The sequence below is a fragment of the Petaurus breviceps genome, unplaced genomic scaffold, assembly GCF_028583685.1.
Source record: "Petaurus breviceps papuanus isolate PSGF00001 unplaced genomic scaffold, PetGlider_PUasm1.0 186, whole genome shotgun sequence".
NCBI lineage: Eukaryota > Metazoa > Chordata > Mammalia > Diprotodontia > Petauridae > Petaurus > Petaurus breviceps.
This window is the reverse complement of record NW_027185798.1, coordinates 36,144,979-36,161,164: the sequence shown is the minus strand read 5'-3', so window position 1 is coordinate 36,161,164 and position 16,186 is coordinate 36,144,979. Positions and strand designations below refer to the sequence as shown.

General features: G+C 43.8%; 1 protein-coding gene and 1 long non-coding RNA gene across 3 annotated transcripts in view; one reads left to right on the top strand and one right to left on the bottom strand.

The window, feature by feature from the left end:
• The window catches only part of TBX15 (T-box transcription factor 15), a 169,272-nt gene extending 160,169 nt beyond the window's left edge, over nucleotides 1–9,103 (bottom strand). The window contains exon 1 of one of the 2 annotated variants that reach the window (XM_069090219.1): nucleotides 8,380–9,103. The gene's annotated coding sequence lies outside the window, so the exon portion shown is untranslated. Of the gene's footprint in view, nucleotides 1–6,900; nucleotides 7,788–8,379 lie in introns of those variants that run through there. The other variant, XM_069090220.1, reaches the window with a different exon arrangement.
• Nucleotides 4,958–16,186, top strand: part of LOC138162790 (uncharacterized) — a 75,126-nt gene continuing 63,897 nt past the window's right edge. Inside the window, exon 1 of the long non-coding RNA XR_011168711.1 lies at nucleotides 4,958–5,504. This is a non-coding gene — a long non-coding RNA (uncharacterized lncRNA). The remainder of the gene's footprint in view (nucleotides 5,505–16,186) is intronic.

Here is a 16,186-nt window from a genome sequence, read left to right as displayed (position 1 = left end):
TTGAAATATGCTATCTTAAAAACAAATAATATATATTTTTAAAACTCCTTCATTTGAATCCTACATCTTATAATAAATCACGTTTTGTAGTTGATGAGGAATCTTCACAATAACCTCTAAACGTGAACTATCCCCATTATCCTGGCTCTTACACTGTGTGACCATGGGCAAGCTTCATTTAACCTCAGTTTATTCATCTTTAAGATGGGGATAATGACGCCTGTAGGACCCACCTCACAGGGTTGTTGGGAGCAGCAAATAAACTCACACATGTGAAGTGCTTTATAACTTTTAAATGCTAAAGAAACTACAGCTAATGACGCTGTCACTGATATCTTTTCTAGTTACCTTCTAGTGACTCTAATTTCTTTTACATTCAAACTGTGAGAAACTCCAAGAGCTGTGTCTTCTCTCTCTACATTAATTTCCTTGGCTAATTCACCTACTCTCATGGCTCCAAATATAACCTCCATGTGGAAGATACCCAAATCTGCTTCTCTAGCTCTAATCCTTTTCACCTTCATTATAACCCCACATTTAAAACTAACCCCAAGACAACTCTATTCTGATGTCTTTAAAAGTCAACACATACAAAATTGAATTCATTACCTTTCTCCTAACTCCTTAACACTCTCCCCTTCCCAATTAGCCTATTTCTGTCAATGGCACCACTATTTCCTCTGTCTACCAGGCTATAAATCTTGGTCTCCCTCTCTCTTTTACTTGATATATTAAAATTGTTACCAATGCCTGTGGTTTCAAATTTCTCCATGATTCTCACATTTTTCTCAATTCTCCCACCACCATTCTAGTACAGACCCCTAGCATCTAATAGCTAGATTACTCTAGTAGTATTTGAATTGCTTTCCATTTGCAATATGTAACATGATCTTTTTCCAACAACCCATATGCAATGCAAACGATAGATCAATATCATGATTAAAAAAAACCCACAACTTTAGTCAAATTCTTTCTCCTCTACTCAATAACAATAGCTCCTATTTGATTACCACTTCAATTCTAACCTGAGTTTTGGAAAAACTAAATTACTTGCCTCTGCTCATACTAGAGGTAAATATTAGAGGCAGGATTTGAATAGAAGTCTCCCTACCTTAAAGTCTAACACCCCTGTGCTAGGAGCCTTCCTCTATGGTAGATAATCAGTACCATAGCAATTTACTCTTCTTTTATCATAGTTCCATATGTCTTTGTTTTGTCTATCCAATCCAACTGTAAGCTTCCCAACAGAAGAGACCATATGGAGATTATTCAAATGACTATGATTTCAGCTCCTTATTTTCTCCAAAACTTTAGTAAACTTGGGAAATCGTTACTACCATTAAGACCATAGGCAAGTCATTTAACCTCTTTAGGCTTCAGTTCCTCTTCTGTACAATCTAGGAGTTGGACTAAATATCCTCTAAGGTTACTTCCAGTTCTAGGTCCGTAAGCCTATCTGTGATTGTGGTCTAGAGAAAAGAGTGCTGGACTAGGTAGATCTTGGTTTTCTCTCTTCTTCTTAATTAATTAATTAATTCTCAAGACTCAAATTCAAATTATGTTGCTTCAGACAATAACTCTGTGGCCAAAAGCAAGTCACTTAATCTCAGTCTTCTCACCTGTTAAATGGTGATAATAATGGACTCATACATAGTCCTATTAATAAAGTCTGCAGAAAAATTTACAGAGATTTTCATTCAAGCTTCATGGTGACCCTATAAGAGGGATACTAAAGGCATTATTTGAATTTTACAGATGAAGAAATTGAGATTCAGAATGCTAAATGACTTGTCCATAGTCATGACACTGACAAATATTGGAATTAAAATCTGAACTCCAGTATTCCCCCCCCCCTCCTTAGGCTTATACCTACTAGGCCATTCCCCTTCCCAAAAGTAGTATCTGTAGTTAGTATCTATTTTAGAAAACTGTTGTCAGAATTCAACAAGATAACATATATAAAATATTTTGTAAATATTAAAATGACATTATTCTTAGCTATTATTATTTCCATATGTGTTTATTTCTAAAAATCCTTCTATAGCTTAAGCTTAAGCTCAAAAGCAGTCAAGGCAAACTTAACTTCAGCCTCTCCTTTCCCACACAAACTCCATCTTCTGGTTTTTCCTCTTTGAGTCAATAAAGCTGGAAAGATCAAATTCCTCTTTCTTTGACTTTTTGTTCAGGGATTGATTGGACTAGATCACCTTGAAATTCTGACATTCTGAGGTTCTGTGATCTGTCCTGTTTCTTAACCTCCATGCCATGAAAGTCCTATCCAATATTCCTCCCTAAGATTTTGCATCTATTTTCTCTCAATTACTGCTGTCACCAACCTAAGTTTAGATCTCATTAGCTTTTTTGTTTGTTGGTTTTTGACCTGGCCTTTAAAAATACATCTTACTTTATTTCCCCCTTATCTGTCTCTTCTCCAATCCATTGGAGACATACTGATTTTCTTAATGCACAGCTGTGATCGTGTAACTCTCTTCTTCACTGGCTCTCTATTGCCTATAGAATCAAGTTCAAGATCTGACCCTGGTATTTAATGTCTTCTGCAATGTGAGACTAGTCAACCTTTTCATCCTGATATCTCACTGCTTACCACCTATCCCATTAAACTTTAACTAACTGCATCTTTCAAATGTCCTGCTTTTTTTTTTTACCCTTTTATGCTTTTATATCAGTTCCTCAGCTTCAAATGACATATCCAGCCTCATTTTGTCTATCTTTTAAGGTCTAGTTCAAACACAACCTTTTCCAGTAAACCTTATCCAATCTCTCATTCTGCTGAAATCCTGTAACACTTGCTTCCTAACTTTCTTATTAACTTATCATACTCTGCCTTTTATTATAGCTTTGGTGTGTTTTCCTTGTCTCCTATACTACACTGAAAGTTCTTTCGGGGCTACATAAAAATTATAATTGTCTGATTGTCTGTATCTTCCTCATCTCCTAGCACAATGCCTTGTACACAGTAAGAATTCCATAAATGCATATTGTCTTTCATTTCCCCCTACAATTTGTCCACAGTACATAGTATTATTCCTTTAGAGAAGAGCTCTGATCCATTTAAAAATTAACACACACACACACACATACCCCAAGAGGTAATAATATAAATCATACATTATCAACCACTTACACTTCTGTATGAATAAAAGATCCCAAGAAAGTGTTTATGGAGAGGAGGTAAGGGTGGGGAATAAAATCTTACCATGTCATTGGCTGCCTGAGGAAAGGGGACACAAAATTAAAAGGCCTAAAGATACGCTTTAATGGCGTAAATTTTTTGCCAGAATTGAAGAAATCATCCTGTCTAGTTCAGCTACTTCATTTTACAGGTAAGGAAACATAAAGAAGGGATAAGTGATTCTCCAAGATTACATAATGAGATAGTGTTGAAACCAGAGATAGAACCCAGATATTTTCCCTTATGGTCTGGTGCCTGGGCAAGGAGGAAAAGGCATAGAAAAATACAGAAACAAATTGAGAGAGAAAACCAAGATCTACCCCCACCCACACACATTTTCCCCTCTTTTCCTGACTGGGTTTCACAGTGGAATGTTGGCACCATTTGCTTTTCTGCCTTTCTTTTTTTTTTGCTCTGATGGCAAATCCAGCATTACTTGCAGGTTTACTCAGTGCAAACATTACATTAAAATGCTTTTCAAGACATTTTCTTGCTGTGCAGAATTTCTTTAATATGTTCTATAGGTACCCAAACCCTTATGTATATTTCCTCAAAGACCTTTCAGTATCAAGTTCTAGTCATTTTTCTACCTCCAGTTCCAGACCTCTACCTTACAATGTGGATTTCAACTTTCTTTACCTTCTTCCTCAGAGCCTCTCAATGCCACAGCATCCTCTTACAGTCAGTGTTCCATTTCCATCTTTCTTGCCAGTCTAAGCCTTTTCTTTTAATCCCACTTCCCCTGAAGTTGAATGTTATGAATGAAAGGGATGTGTGTGTGTGTGTGTGTGTTTGTGATGTATGTGGCCAAGCAGGAAAGAGAGGTGAAGGAAGTTGTAAGTGTTTCTGTCAGCTATTTATGTGTATATATGTATTGATCGTGCATAGATACCATTGGCCCTGGAGAACATGTTTTCTGACCTATTCCTCAAGTAAAGGGCTTCTTCGTCTTTGGCTCTCTTTGGCTTCCATTTTACTGGGTGAAATCTTACCCTGGTCTCACAATGGCTGAGGCTGTCTCTGTCAGTTCTGAACAAAAAAGCAGACTCAGTGCTCAATTTACTTTTTTGGAAACTGAAAATCCTTGTAAGGTTCTCAGGGCTCCTTAGGGGCTGGTGGGTTCAGCTGCTCTTGTAAGGACCACATATTCAGGAAGAATTTGAAAAAGAAGAGGTGGAAAAAGAAAAGTAAAAATAAGAAAGGAAAGAGAGAGAGAGAGAGAGAGAGAGAGAGAAAGTTTCTAAGAAGTAAATTTACTCCCCAGTCCTTTCCAAGAAGCAGCAAATGACTTTAGCCCAGCTTGACATCCTTTTTTGCCACTCCTAATAGGTCAATGCAGGGGAATTGGGGGTCCTGCTGGCAAAAGGTTTATAGAGTACAAAGTCAAAGTCACTCTGGAGCATACCTCAAAAATAGAATACTCAAAGGAACTACTCTGCATCAATAATATAAACCTGAAATAAGATCCAGATTATCACCTCAATAAAAATAATTTTAAAACATTCTGAAGCTGGTCTTCATGTATATGTTAAAATCAAATTTCTCTAAGAAATTTAATGAAGCAATCATAGTATGAAAATGTAAAAATTATATTACTTTGAAAAATAACATGTTAATATAGAGCTTTAAGGTTTCTGAGCTTTTTCTTCTGATTTTTTTCCTACCGAGCTTTCCCTGGGGTGATGTTCCCTATATTGATGCTACTGAGATAGTTTTTATTAGTATACCCCCCCCCCATTTCCTGAGAGATTATCCTTCTATTCATAGTAGAGAAAGGTGTGTCCATTAATGCCCGCTCTATCTCTCTGTCTCTCTCTCTGTCCTAGTCTCTTTGTCTCTGGTCTTTCTCTGTTTCTCTGTCTCTCTCGTCTCTGTCTCTGTCTCTCTGTGTGTGTCTCTGCCTCTCTGACTCTGTCTCTCTCTCTGTGTCTCTTTGCCTCTCTCTCTGACTCTGTCTCTCTCTCTGTGTCTCTTTGTCTCTGTCTCTCTGTGTCTCTTTGTCTCTCTGTCTCTGTCTCTGTCTCTCTCTGTCTCTGTCTCTGTCTCTCTCTCTATATATATATCTCTCTGTCTCTCTCTGGGTGTGTGTCTCTTTCTCCCACTGCTACCCCGTCAGGATGTCTCTGTTAACTCTAGAGAGTAAAAGGCAGAGCAACGTGAGCAGGATATGCATTATGACTTTATGAAAAGTAAGAAGATAAGAGAGTCCCAAGTGATGAGTTGGTCTGGAGGAGAGCAAGTAATGGACACCTCTGAGCAGATTCCAGCACCTAGAGGATTTTTCCGGGGTCTATTAAGGCAAAAGCAAAAGGTTAGTCACCTGAAGGAAACTTGGAGAAGGACTCCGGGAGTGGGAGTGGTTGGAGGTGGAAAGCAAGGGGTATAAGTGTCATTCTCTATGTGGTTTTAATCTTCTCCCTAATCCCAATCCAATTTGGGGTTATTAGACTGATCCGAAAAGCGCCGGGAAAGGTTGCACATCTGTCTTATTTCAGTAAGTCCCTGAGCTCCAGACAGAGGGAAAGATCCAGGAAAGGAGGAAATGTGCTGACATCGCTCCTTGGTCGGAGTACACAGCTTAGTTCCCTTTCCCTCTTTTATATAAAGAGAGACAGAAGGGCATCATTTATTGAAGTGGAGAGAAGTGGAGAGAGGTGGGGGCGTCTACGTCTCCCTCTGACCCTCTTCTGGTTCTCAAACTCTCTTCTCAGAGCCGGGCATGGGGCGGAGGGTTGAAGGGGTGGGAAGAGAAGGCAGACAATGTACATACTAAATGCCAAGCATTGAGGAATCTTCTTACTTTCTTGCATTTCAATACCCTACCCCAACACACACACACACACACACACACACACACACACACACACACACACACACACACACACACACACACCCTTACTTCCTTATTTGAATCAAACCAATGTGCCCTGTCAAGGGGACGAAAAGGAAAGAGGAAAAAAAAAACTTTGCGAACAAGAATTTATGTAAAACGAGCCCCTGAGCAGATGTTCCTATCCAGCCTCATTTCTTTGGGGTGGAAAACCCTCGCCTCGGGTCTCTCAATTAAGCTGGAGAGAAAGCCCCTCACTAGTTCCGCCCCCTGCCCAGGAGAACCGATTCCCGAAGTACCCCAGCCTGCATGGTTACTATTATTTCCTCCCTGTCCAATCATTTTTTTAACCAAAAAAAAAAATTAAAAAATATCAATTGCTGCTTTTCAAGATCAAAGTAAGGATTTCTGGTGCATCTGGAGGACCCAGGGGAGGGGGAGAGAGAGAGGAGGAGGAGAGGGAGGGGGAAAATTGAAGCAGCCACAGTTGTCCACAACTTCAAAGTGTTCCCTAACAATGAATTTTTGTCCTGTATATTTTAACTTCCCCTCCTCTCAATCTTTCGGATAGGCATCTGAGAGAAAGACAATAGGCCTGTGGGTCTTCCTCCAGGAAAGAAACCTGTTATAAACGTGCACGGTCTAGTCTCCTGCAGCCCTGTAACCTCTTAAGAGTCTTCAAAGGACAGGTGATTTCTGTCCCGTGGAATGCGTGAACTGAAGAAAGAGGTAAAGTGAGGAGAGGTGGGCACAGAAGGGAGCGGAGAAAGAGACCCGGCTCTTAGCAGACACTAACTAGTTCCTCCCCCTTCCTATCCCCCAGCCATAAAAACAATAATGACAAGTAGTAAGTCCTCCTTGCATCCTCAAAACTCACCTTTATCACGGTAGATAGGACTTTTTCCAGCCTCCCATCGCTCACCAGATAAGGTCAGAGCTACTCAACTCAAAGTAAAATGAAGGAAAGAACAAGAATCCGGATAATTCGGAAGTTTCAGCATTTGGATTTCTTTGGGGATAGAGGGAGGCGTGTGTGTGGGTTAAATTAATCCTATGTGACTAAGCAGTCTTGGCAGAATCTGGTCTAAGATGCAATTTATTAAATTATCTAAATTATTAAGTTATTTACTGGAATGGGGATTATAGAGGGCCTTGGAGACTATCTAATCCAGCCCCCTCTTTATATAGATGAAACTACCGAGGCTCAAAAAAACAAAAACAAAACTGAGCGATTTACTCCATGCCACCTACTAGGAAGGGAGAGATATGGGATTTGAACCCCGTCTTCTGAGTCTGGAGCCAAAGCTACTTTCACAGTACCGTGCCTATATAGGTTGAAGCTCCTTAAGGGCATCAACCCTGAAGCCTGAAGTGAAGGTCTAGAAAAAGGAGCCACTATGCTGGGAAAGGAACCGTCCAAAGGCTATGGGGTCCTCAGCCGGGAGAGCTAAAAGAGGCGGTGTAAGCAAGTAAGTTTGTTAGTAAGTAAGATGTAAGGTCTGACTGCTTTTAAGGTTAGCATCCCCGGAAGAAGCCTAATAGATAAGGATTACTTTTTAAGCGGTTTATGTGTCGGCCCTTTGCTGTCTCATCCCGGCTGGGAAGAATAGGCGGAGATGGCAAGAAAGAGGAGATGCATAGATGAATAACAGATGTACGGAAAGGCCACTCTTTCCTTTGGTTTCTCAGAAAGCCTGTCTCCAAAGCGGTAGTAACCCGGCTAAACCCACACAAGCACATTCTATACTGAAGCCCGCTGAGTGCCCGCCCCTGAGAGCTAAACCCTACAAAGCGAAGGAGGGGCTCTGCTGAAATGACAAGTACAACCATTCCCTTGCTTGAAGATCTAGAACCTGAAGTGACTTTAAAGGCCATATAGTTCAACCCCTTCATTTTACAGATGGAGAAACTGAGGCTCAGAGTGGTGGAAGTGATTTGCCCAAGGTCAGAAACAAATAGATAAACCCAGGTCCTCTGTTGCCAAATCCAGTGTCTTTTCCATTACTTTGTTGATCTTAATTTGTCCCTATCGATTCTGTAATTTGATGAACTATTAGAGGACTTCCTTGTCAAGGGAGAATAGGAAACAATAGACCAGGACAGACGTGTCCAGCTCCTTCCAGCCGAGCCTGAGCTGGGAATAAGATTCTATTAACTGCCCTCTCTCCTCCTTCCCTTCTCCCTTTCTTTTCCCTTCTCTCTCCCTCCCTCCCCATCAGCATCATCACCACCACCACTACCATCATCATCAGCATCACCACTACCACCGTCTTTATCTTTGCCAAATTTCTGTCAGCCATTGCTATCCCACAACAGCGATGTTAGCGAGCCCCGGCTTATACTAGGAATGTCTCACCTCACCCAAGCAGCAGGAGAGGTGGCGGGAGAAGTTTCCGCGTTCTCTGGCTAAAGTGGAAAGTGCAATTTAGACGCTCCCTTTCGCTGTCTACCGCTGAGAGGACAGATCGAGGGGGAAACGCATTTGGTGAAACAGCTGTGTGCTTCGCCCAGCTTCAGCTCCTGTAGAAAATGTGCAGGAAACGTACGAACTTTCCATTGTTTGAAAAATTTCTAAACAAATGTTTGCCCCAAACAGTTCCTCGGGCTGACTGAAATCACCAGGAGGTGGGGTGTGGTTCAGGCTTTCACTCTCTGATCTACGCCTCCTTGGGCCTAATGCCTCCAGCCTGGCAGCCAGAGGCAGGGCCCGGGAGGACAGTACTGGGCAGGGCAAAGAAGGGCAGGGGGAGGTGTACTCTCAAATAGTCGGGGTCAGTACTTGGGTTGTGTGCGTCGGGAAGAGAGCAGAGCCCTCGGTGACAGAGCTACAATCAGTTCAGGCAGAGCAAAGAAGCAAGAATCGGATCAAGAGAGAGGCCCGAAAAAAGCCCAGCAAGCCAAGTCTACTCATCTCTTCCTATAGGGAATTGGGCACGAATTATAGTGCTGGGGAGTTAGGGGGAGCGCCAGAGAGGGGGTGTCGAAGAGATATTTAGAAGGAGCGATCCTGCTTTCCATTAAGAGAAACACTTGTCCGTAATAAAACTCGAGTCCTCCTCTATGCTTTGACTGTGCTTTCCCTGTACCTAGTGTGCTACAGTCCCTGAGATACCTCTCTCCCTGTGGTTAAGATTGAGCTGGCCTCCCTCACCCCCAGCTATTACCCCAGTGCCGCAGAACCCTAGAGGAGTCCTTACTGAATCTCTCCACCGGAGTCTCACCTGCCCAGTGTGCACATCTGCTTTAGAGTGTCCCTACCTAAGATTGAGGCGTACTCTAGAACTTCTGGCAGGATTCTGGAGCTCTGGTAGGATTCTGGAACTATGGTAGAATTCTGGTACTCTTTAGCTATGCCCCCTTTCCCTCTCCTGTGCCCAGGGAAAACAGTTCCAGCTTTTAATAAGGGGACGGAAGTGCTGGTTCTCCTTCCCAAATCCCTTCCAGCTTTGGGAACGTATTTTTCTGAAAAGATTCGGGTCAAGGAATAGACCAAATAACCGTACAACCCCTTCCAACCTCTGCACACTTCCACACACAGTGCACACAGTCCAGGTTCACACCTGCACGCGCACGTGCACATTCTTCCTGTCTTTCTCCCCCCCCCCCCCCAACCCCTACCTCCATCTCCTCCTTTCCCATGCCAAGCCTGGCCTGTTTCTTCGAAGTGATTAACGACCCCACTTATTCCACGGATTTCAGGGTCTCCTGCTCAGCATTTTCGGTTTCTGGGCCGTATATCACACTGAGGGGAAGGGACAGGGGAGGGGGAGAAGCTGAGTAAATACCACAGCGCTGTTGTGAGCTCTCTAGCCGTTTTGTTTTGCTAAGGCCGCCTGGTAAATCTTTCCCGAGAGAACCTCAGGGAGGTAGCAAGGCGGGAAGGACCTGGCAGGTTGCTCTAGGGTTTTGTGTCTTCTGTATCCTCTCATCCTTTAGTAGGAAAGAGGACTGAGGCTGAACAGCCTCAAAGCATGCTCCAATACTAAGTTAGGATTTTCCATTCTCTCAACTAGATGAAGAAGACTTCCGAGGTAGTCATTCACAAAAGTACCTTTCACGTGTACAGGTCTTGGATTCACCCATCATTACTCACGTCTACGGCAACGCTTTAAGGTTTACCAAGGGCATCTTTCACAACAACCCTAGGGAATAAATATTAGTATCTTTTATTTAATAGCTGCGGAAACTAAACCTTGGGAAGGTTGTTCACGGAGGTATAGAACGAATCGGGACTTGCATATGGGTGTTCTGAAAGGTTGGTCCCCTTTCCACAAACTCCAAGCTGCTTGTACTAAAATCGGCCAGCAGAATTAGGCAAAGTGCGGGGTCATGACTGCGCCCTCACTGCAGGGGGCCCTTGGCCTCTGGCACAGGGGCTGCTCTTTCTAAGGTTCCAGGCTCATTAGTTGAGGAGATGTGGTTACCTGCAGGGAGCCTGGGAAGGGGAAGAGAGAGAAGTGAAAGCAGTCCTTACGACTACCTTTAACACCAGGGTTTATTTTTTATTTAGCCCAACGGGATCCATTTCTGTGACACCTTCAAAACTCTCTTCCTCCCTCCGACCCGGTTAATTCCCAGCTTGATTTTTGCCCCTTCAGTTTTTCTCTACAGCAGTCTAGGCGGCAGATTCCTCCACATTTGTTGGAAAGAAACATCTTCCATTGCCCCTTCTCCAACCCGAGGACTCCAGATCCGGAGTGAAGAGAGAATGAGGTAGAGGAGAGATCCCCAGAAGGAGAATACTGACCTCTTTTGTAGTAACAGAGTTGAAGATCCTTCAGACCATTCTAACAGAGCCCCTGCAGTTCATTATAAAATACCTGGCCAAACAGAGGGAAGAAAGCCAGAGAAGGACATGGAGTTGAGGACTAGGGACTGGAGGCTACATCTTCTGTGCAGGGTATGCTAGATCGCCCCAGGAAAAAGATTTTGGCCCTAGTAGGGGAGGTGTGCTGTTTATGTGTGTGCATATGTGGAAGGATGTCCTTCAACACTGTTTAAGGACTCTAGGGCGGAGATGCACAGCGGGACTGGCCTGCAGGTAGGGCAGAGACTAGTGGGCAATTTGCCTCACTGGGGGAGGGGTGGGGGGACAGCAGAACAGATTACTTGTACTTCTACCCCAGCCACATCTTTCAGAGGTGTTGCCTGCCCTGCCAGTATTATTACATTTGTGTGTGTATATTCTTCACACACGTCTACTATTTATGATGAAATGGTCGCTGTGTGAAGACTTGAATCTCATAAAGACCCAGTAGGGGGTATAGTCAATCAAAAGGAACTAGCTTAGCAAATATAGGACTTAGAGCTAGATGGATCTCAAAAATTATTTAACATAATCCCATGATTTTACAGATGAGGCAAATAAGGCCCAGGTAGACTAAAGAGGGAAGGGCTCACTTAAGGTCACTCTTAATAAGTGGCTGTCAGCCTATGGCTTAATGTGCAGTTCTACTGAGCAGCCTGGGGAAGACTTGGGCTTCCAGGGGGTTGTGAGTCTGTAACTCACTAGGGAGTCCAACTAGGAGGTGTGAGAGTTTGTAGTTGACAAACACTTGGGGAAATCCTGTACAGTTTATATCACCTTTTTTTTTCTGCTCATAGTCAAGGGAAGAGACTGAAGATTAAAGACACAGATGTTTTTAGTTTACAATAGAAGTGTAAACATGACCATAATTCATGACTTTACTATTGGCTGTCCACAATTGACTGACTTTAGTGCCAGGTCTATCTTTGGCTCTAACCCAGTAGACGCAAACCTGCCTTTTAGAAATCCACCTACTAAAACACCGTGCTGAATGCTGTCATAGTCCCTAAAATTATTTCTCTGGACCAAAAAAAAAAAAAATCCAAAGAAAAGGGACAAAGGCAGAGGACTCTGAATGGGACTGTTCATGCTTCAAAATATGCACGATAAAACAAAGTATGGAACAGAGAAATTAATATTATTTTCCTAATTCTGTAAAATTCCTTGGTCAAACTTGAATTTGATCAAAGGTTTCTCGAGAAGCCCAGAGTAGTCGGTCACAGATAACATTCTCAGGCAGTTTTCTCTCTCCCCTATGGGGCAGTTCTCTTTCTCCCTTATGGGGCTAAATCTAATACAAGGGAAAAGGCCAGGGAAAACAAACTGACACAGCCCGAAGGAGAAACAAGTTCAGCCCATGGCTATTTGGTATTCTTTCTGTGAAAACGCATTTTTTTTTCATTCTGATAATTCAATTCTCTCTTCTCTCTGAATAATTCAATTCAGTTCAGTTCAGTCTAATTGGACTCTAGCCAGTCAACGTTTCTAATAGGTTCTCTGTGTGGCTCGGTAGGTTTGTGTTCAGTCCCCGAAGCGCAGATCCTTCAGGCACAGAACAACACTTCGGGTCTGGTTCCCTTTCCAAGTTCGCCGGGAGAGCTCAGAGATAACAGATTGATGCCCCTTTGCATTAAAAAGTTTTCTGCCCCAGTCCAAGTTCACTTTTCCAGAGGCCACGGTCTAGAGACGAAACGAAACGCGGCTCTCCAGTCTCTGTTTTTCATTCTCGGTGCATGGGCTTTATATGAAAGAGTCGAGGGAAGGAAACGTAGATGCAAACATTCAAGGGATCTAAGCTCGCCCTAAACTAAAGCATCACCGCTTCCCAAGGGATGATCGAACCTTCAGAAAACTTCCCTCTCTACTTCGACTGTCGATTTAATATTGAACACTGTTAGAAAGAACCAACATGGACTGTTAGAGCAGAAACTTAGGGATCACCTAGTTCAATGCCTTCATTTGACAGAAATTTAAACTGAGGCCCAGAGAGGGAAGGAGATTTGAAAGGGAGGGGTCAACTGACTAAGAACGTAGGTTCGCAACAGCGCATACAACACCGCCAGATCCACACAACTCCAGCTCCATATACCTGCTCGCTCCAGGACACACACACACTAGGGTTATAAATGAGGCCATACTCATTCCTCTGTTCCATAATTTGGGGTATCGTGCACAGCAGTTGTATGAGTAATCCACTGTCCCGCGTAGAATAAAAGCTCTCTTTCAGAAACATCAGTTTATGTTTCCGAATACAAAAACTGAAGGGGGTTGAACTAGATGGGTCTTTAGGGCTCATTCTAACTCTAGTGCTCTTCCTCAATTTAACTTTGGGGTGCTGAACCTTGCGGCATGGGTGCAGGGTGGGTTGGGTGTTTCTGTGTCGGCGAGTTTGGGCCGAGGCACCAAGCCCAGACTTAAGGCCCGGGCCTTAGTGTAAAGTTGTTCACGAGAAACCTTAATGAACGCTTCACAACGCCTCCCCCACCCCTCACCCTTACTCCCACCCCCAATCGAGCCGATAAACTGTCGATTTCGGATCTAAAAGCCGAACTCCTGGTCCTAATCCAATAGAAGGGAGGGAGGGAGGCAAATTAACTGAACTAAATGCTAAGCCTAAGGGACGCATCCTTCGCTAGCCACAAATTGCTATGAGAGTCTAATGGCCTGAAAGGAACATTCGAATGTTCGGCAAACTCCGAGGAGGGGAGGGAGAGTGGAAGAAGAAAAAGTAAGGGGTGCTTGAGCTAGAAAAGGGAAAGGGGGTCCTCATTTCTGTTGTGGTCATTCCAGATTTCATAATTCAGACGGCCAGCCGAGCCAGCGAAGCCGCTGACTGGGCTCTTAGGGCTCTCTGTACATGGGAAGACAATCAAAGGAAGAATGCTGAGGGCATTGAGGCTTTCCTTGCAAAAGTTCAGGGGAAAAAATGCTTTTCAAATTGCGTGTGCTATCCTCCAGGTCATGAGACAAATAAAAAATTGGGGGTGGGAAGTGAAGGAACTATGCAGGTCATTCAAAGACCAAAACAGATCAACAAACAAAAAATCAGTTTCAGTTGAAGACGTCCAGAAATGTAAATAAAAATATTTTAAGTTTTTCTTAACTCATCTCTCTTTTCCCTGTAGCTTTCCATCGAACTGAATTGGTACGCCTACATCTATCTCTATGTATATCAGTGGCCAGCCCATCGCCTCGCTCTCCAGATATAAATTGCTCTGGAGATTCAGTAGAATGGGGGAAAGCCCTGATAGCTGACTTCTCTAGCTAAAAGTCTAGGTCCTGAGGCAGGTATTGTCCTTGGACAACCAGGCTCAGGCAGGGGAGGGTGGTCGGGGAGGGTGGGGGTGAAAGTAGTCTAGAGAAGTAGAATCAGGACTCCTTCCCTGGGCTCACAGTCTTCTCCTGCTCAAGGGTTCCAGCTCAGACACTAAAGCACTCCTTAGACCGGTTGGGGCTGATCATCCCCTTGTGAACTGTAGTCCATTCTAATTCTCAAGCTTAGTACCTCGAGCTTCACTGACTTCACAGCCTCCCTAAATTTCGGGCTAAAATCTCCCCAGACTAGGGAAATAAATAAATAGAATAGCAGTCAGCAACGTGAATGAGGCCTTAGGACTGGGTCTGGGTAATAAACAAGCCTGTAGCCTAAGTCTCGGTTTACCTCCTTCCAACTCCGCCAAAAAATACCCAAAACATCAAAAATCTTCTGTAGCTTGATTCAACTCGATATACACATACTACAATTCTTGCTATGAACAACAGAGTGAGAGGCAACGTTTAGTGGATAGAAAACCTGGGTACGAGTCCACTCTCTAACGCCTACTACTTGTAGGAAGGCGAATTTCTTAACCTCTAGGTGATGATCCCATCTGTCTTTCTACGCTGTTACAAATGAGTTGTCGATCTACATTCATGGACAGTGTTTCCACATCGGGAGCTTTCCCACACTGATGAAATTGATGTCCAGCCTAAACAAAGAAGAAAAAAGGGGGTGGGTGGGTGGGAGGAAGGCAGTTCACTGTGCTCTGGGTTTTATGTAGATGATTTTTTTAAATAACAAAAAATAGATGAATTACATATGGTGCGATAGAATCAGAACTGAAGTTGTCAGACGTCCAGAGCTGGGTTAGTTAGCATCATGACTTCCATACCTCTCTGAGTCTGTTTTACTAATCTGTAAAATGGACTTATTAACACTATCACTACCTACCTTATAAGGCCTCTGGGTGGAAACCACTTTGTTAAGCGTCCTATACGGGTCCCATTGAGGTGACCACTAAATGGTTCTTAAATTAAGGAGCTGATTTCCATAAGCTCCAGGGCCAAGGCCTGGACTGAGTGCTCGTCTCATTGCCAGAGATGCCAAGAGAGTAAACGAGAGATACAGCGCCCTGCATTCATTCCCCAGGGCGGGGCTCTCACCACTTAACGGGATGTAAAATTCTCTGCCTCTGAAGGCATCTTTTCAAAGGAAACAATTCCTTTAAAGTGTGTGGAGCTTATGGAAACTTTGTATTCTCTTAAAAATGATTTCCCCTTACATCTCTATTACTATTTCAGGTACCCATCTAAGCCTACCTGGTGGCCATGCTCACGAAGAATGTGTGTGTGCGTGCGCGAGCGCGCGGGGGGGGGGGGGAGGGGAGAGGGGGAAAAGAATCCTTGAAATGGAATTTGGAATAATAAAAGACAAAAAACGCACCAAAAAAATTTAACTGGCCTGACAGCTATAATTTGACCTTTCTATTCACTCTCCTCCTTACATCCCCACACTCTTAGAAAAGTATTTTGGGGGCGATTTTCCCTTCCCACGTTGAGTCTCATTGCTTTCAACAAGAGATATAGAAATTCTGGGAGAGCAGAAGAGGACGAGCTGAGGCGCGAGAGTGGAGCAGGATCCTACCCGCCAGGCCCTTTCTGGGAATCCAAGTCAAAAGGATCACATGTCACGTGGTACCCCCGATGGGCACCTAGAAGAAGAACGGCGCGTCTTGACCTTGGGTAGGGAAGATATTTTGGTTTCGAGGAGTTAGAGGCTTTATAGCGGTTGTTTGCACTTGAACCTGATCTCAGGGCTCATCTTTGCGTTCTTCCCGGGTAGCTTTTTGTCCTCTCACAGGGTAGGTTGTGGGTTTAAGGGTGAGTTGGGGGCAGGGGGGGGTGGCAGCGGAAGAAGGTAGAAGTATTAAACCGAATCCCAGTCAGCTTTTCCCTTCAGCCCAACCCATCATTTCCCCATTCATCTGAATAAAGACACAACAACTAACCACCAACCACCCTGTGGCGAAGTTCTGAGAGTACCTAACAGATTCCCCCCCCCCCCCCCCCCCCCCCCCCCCCCCCCCCCCCTCCTCCC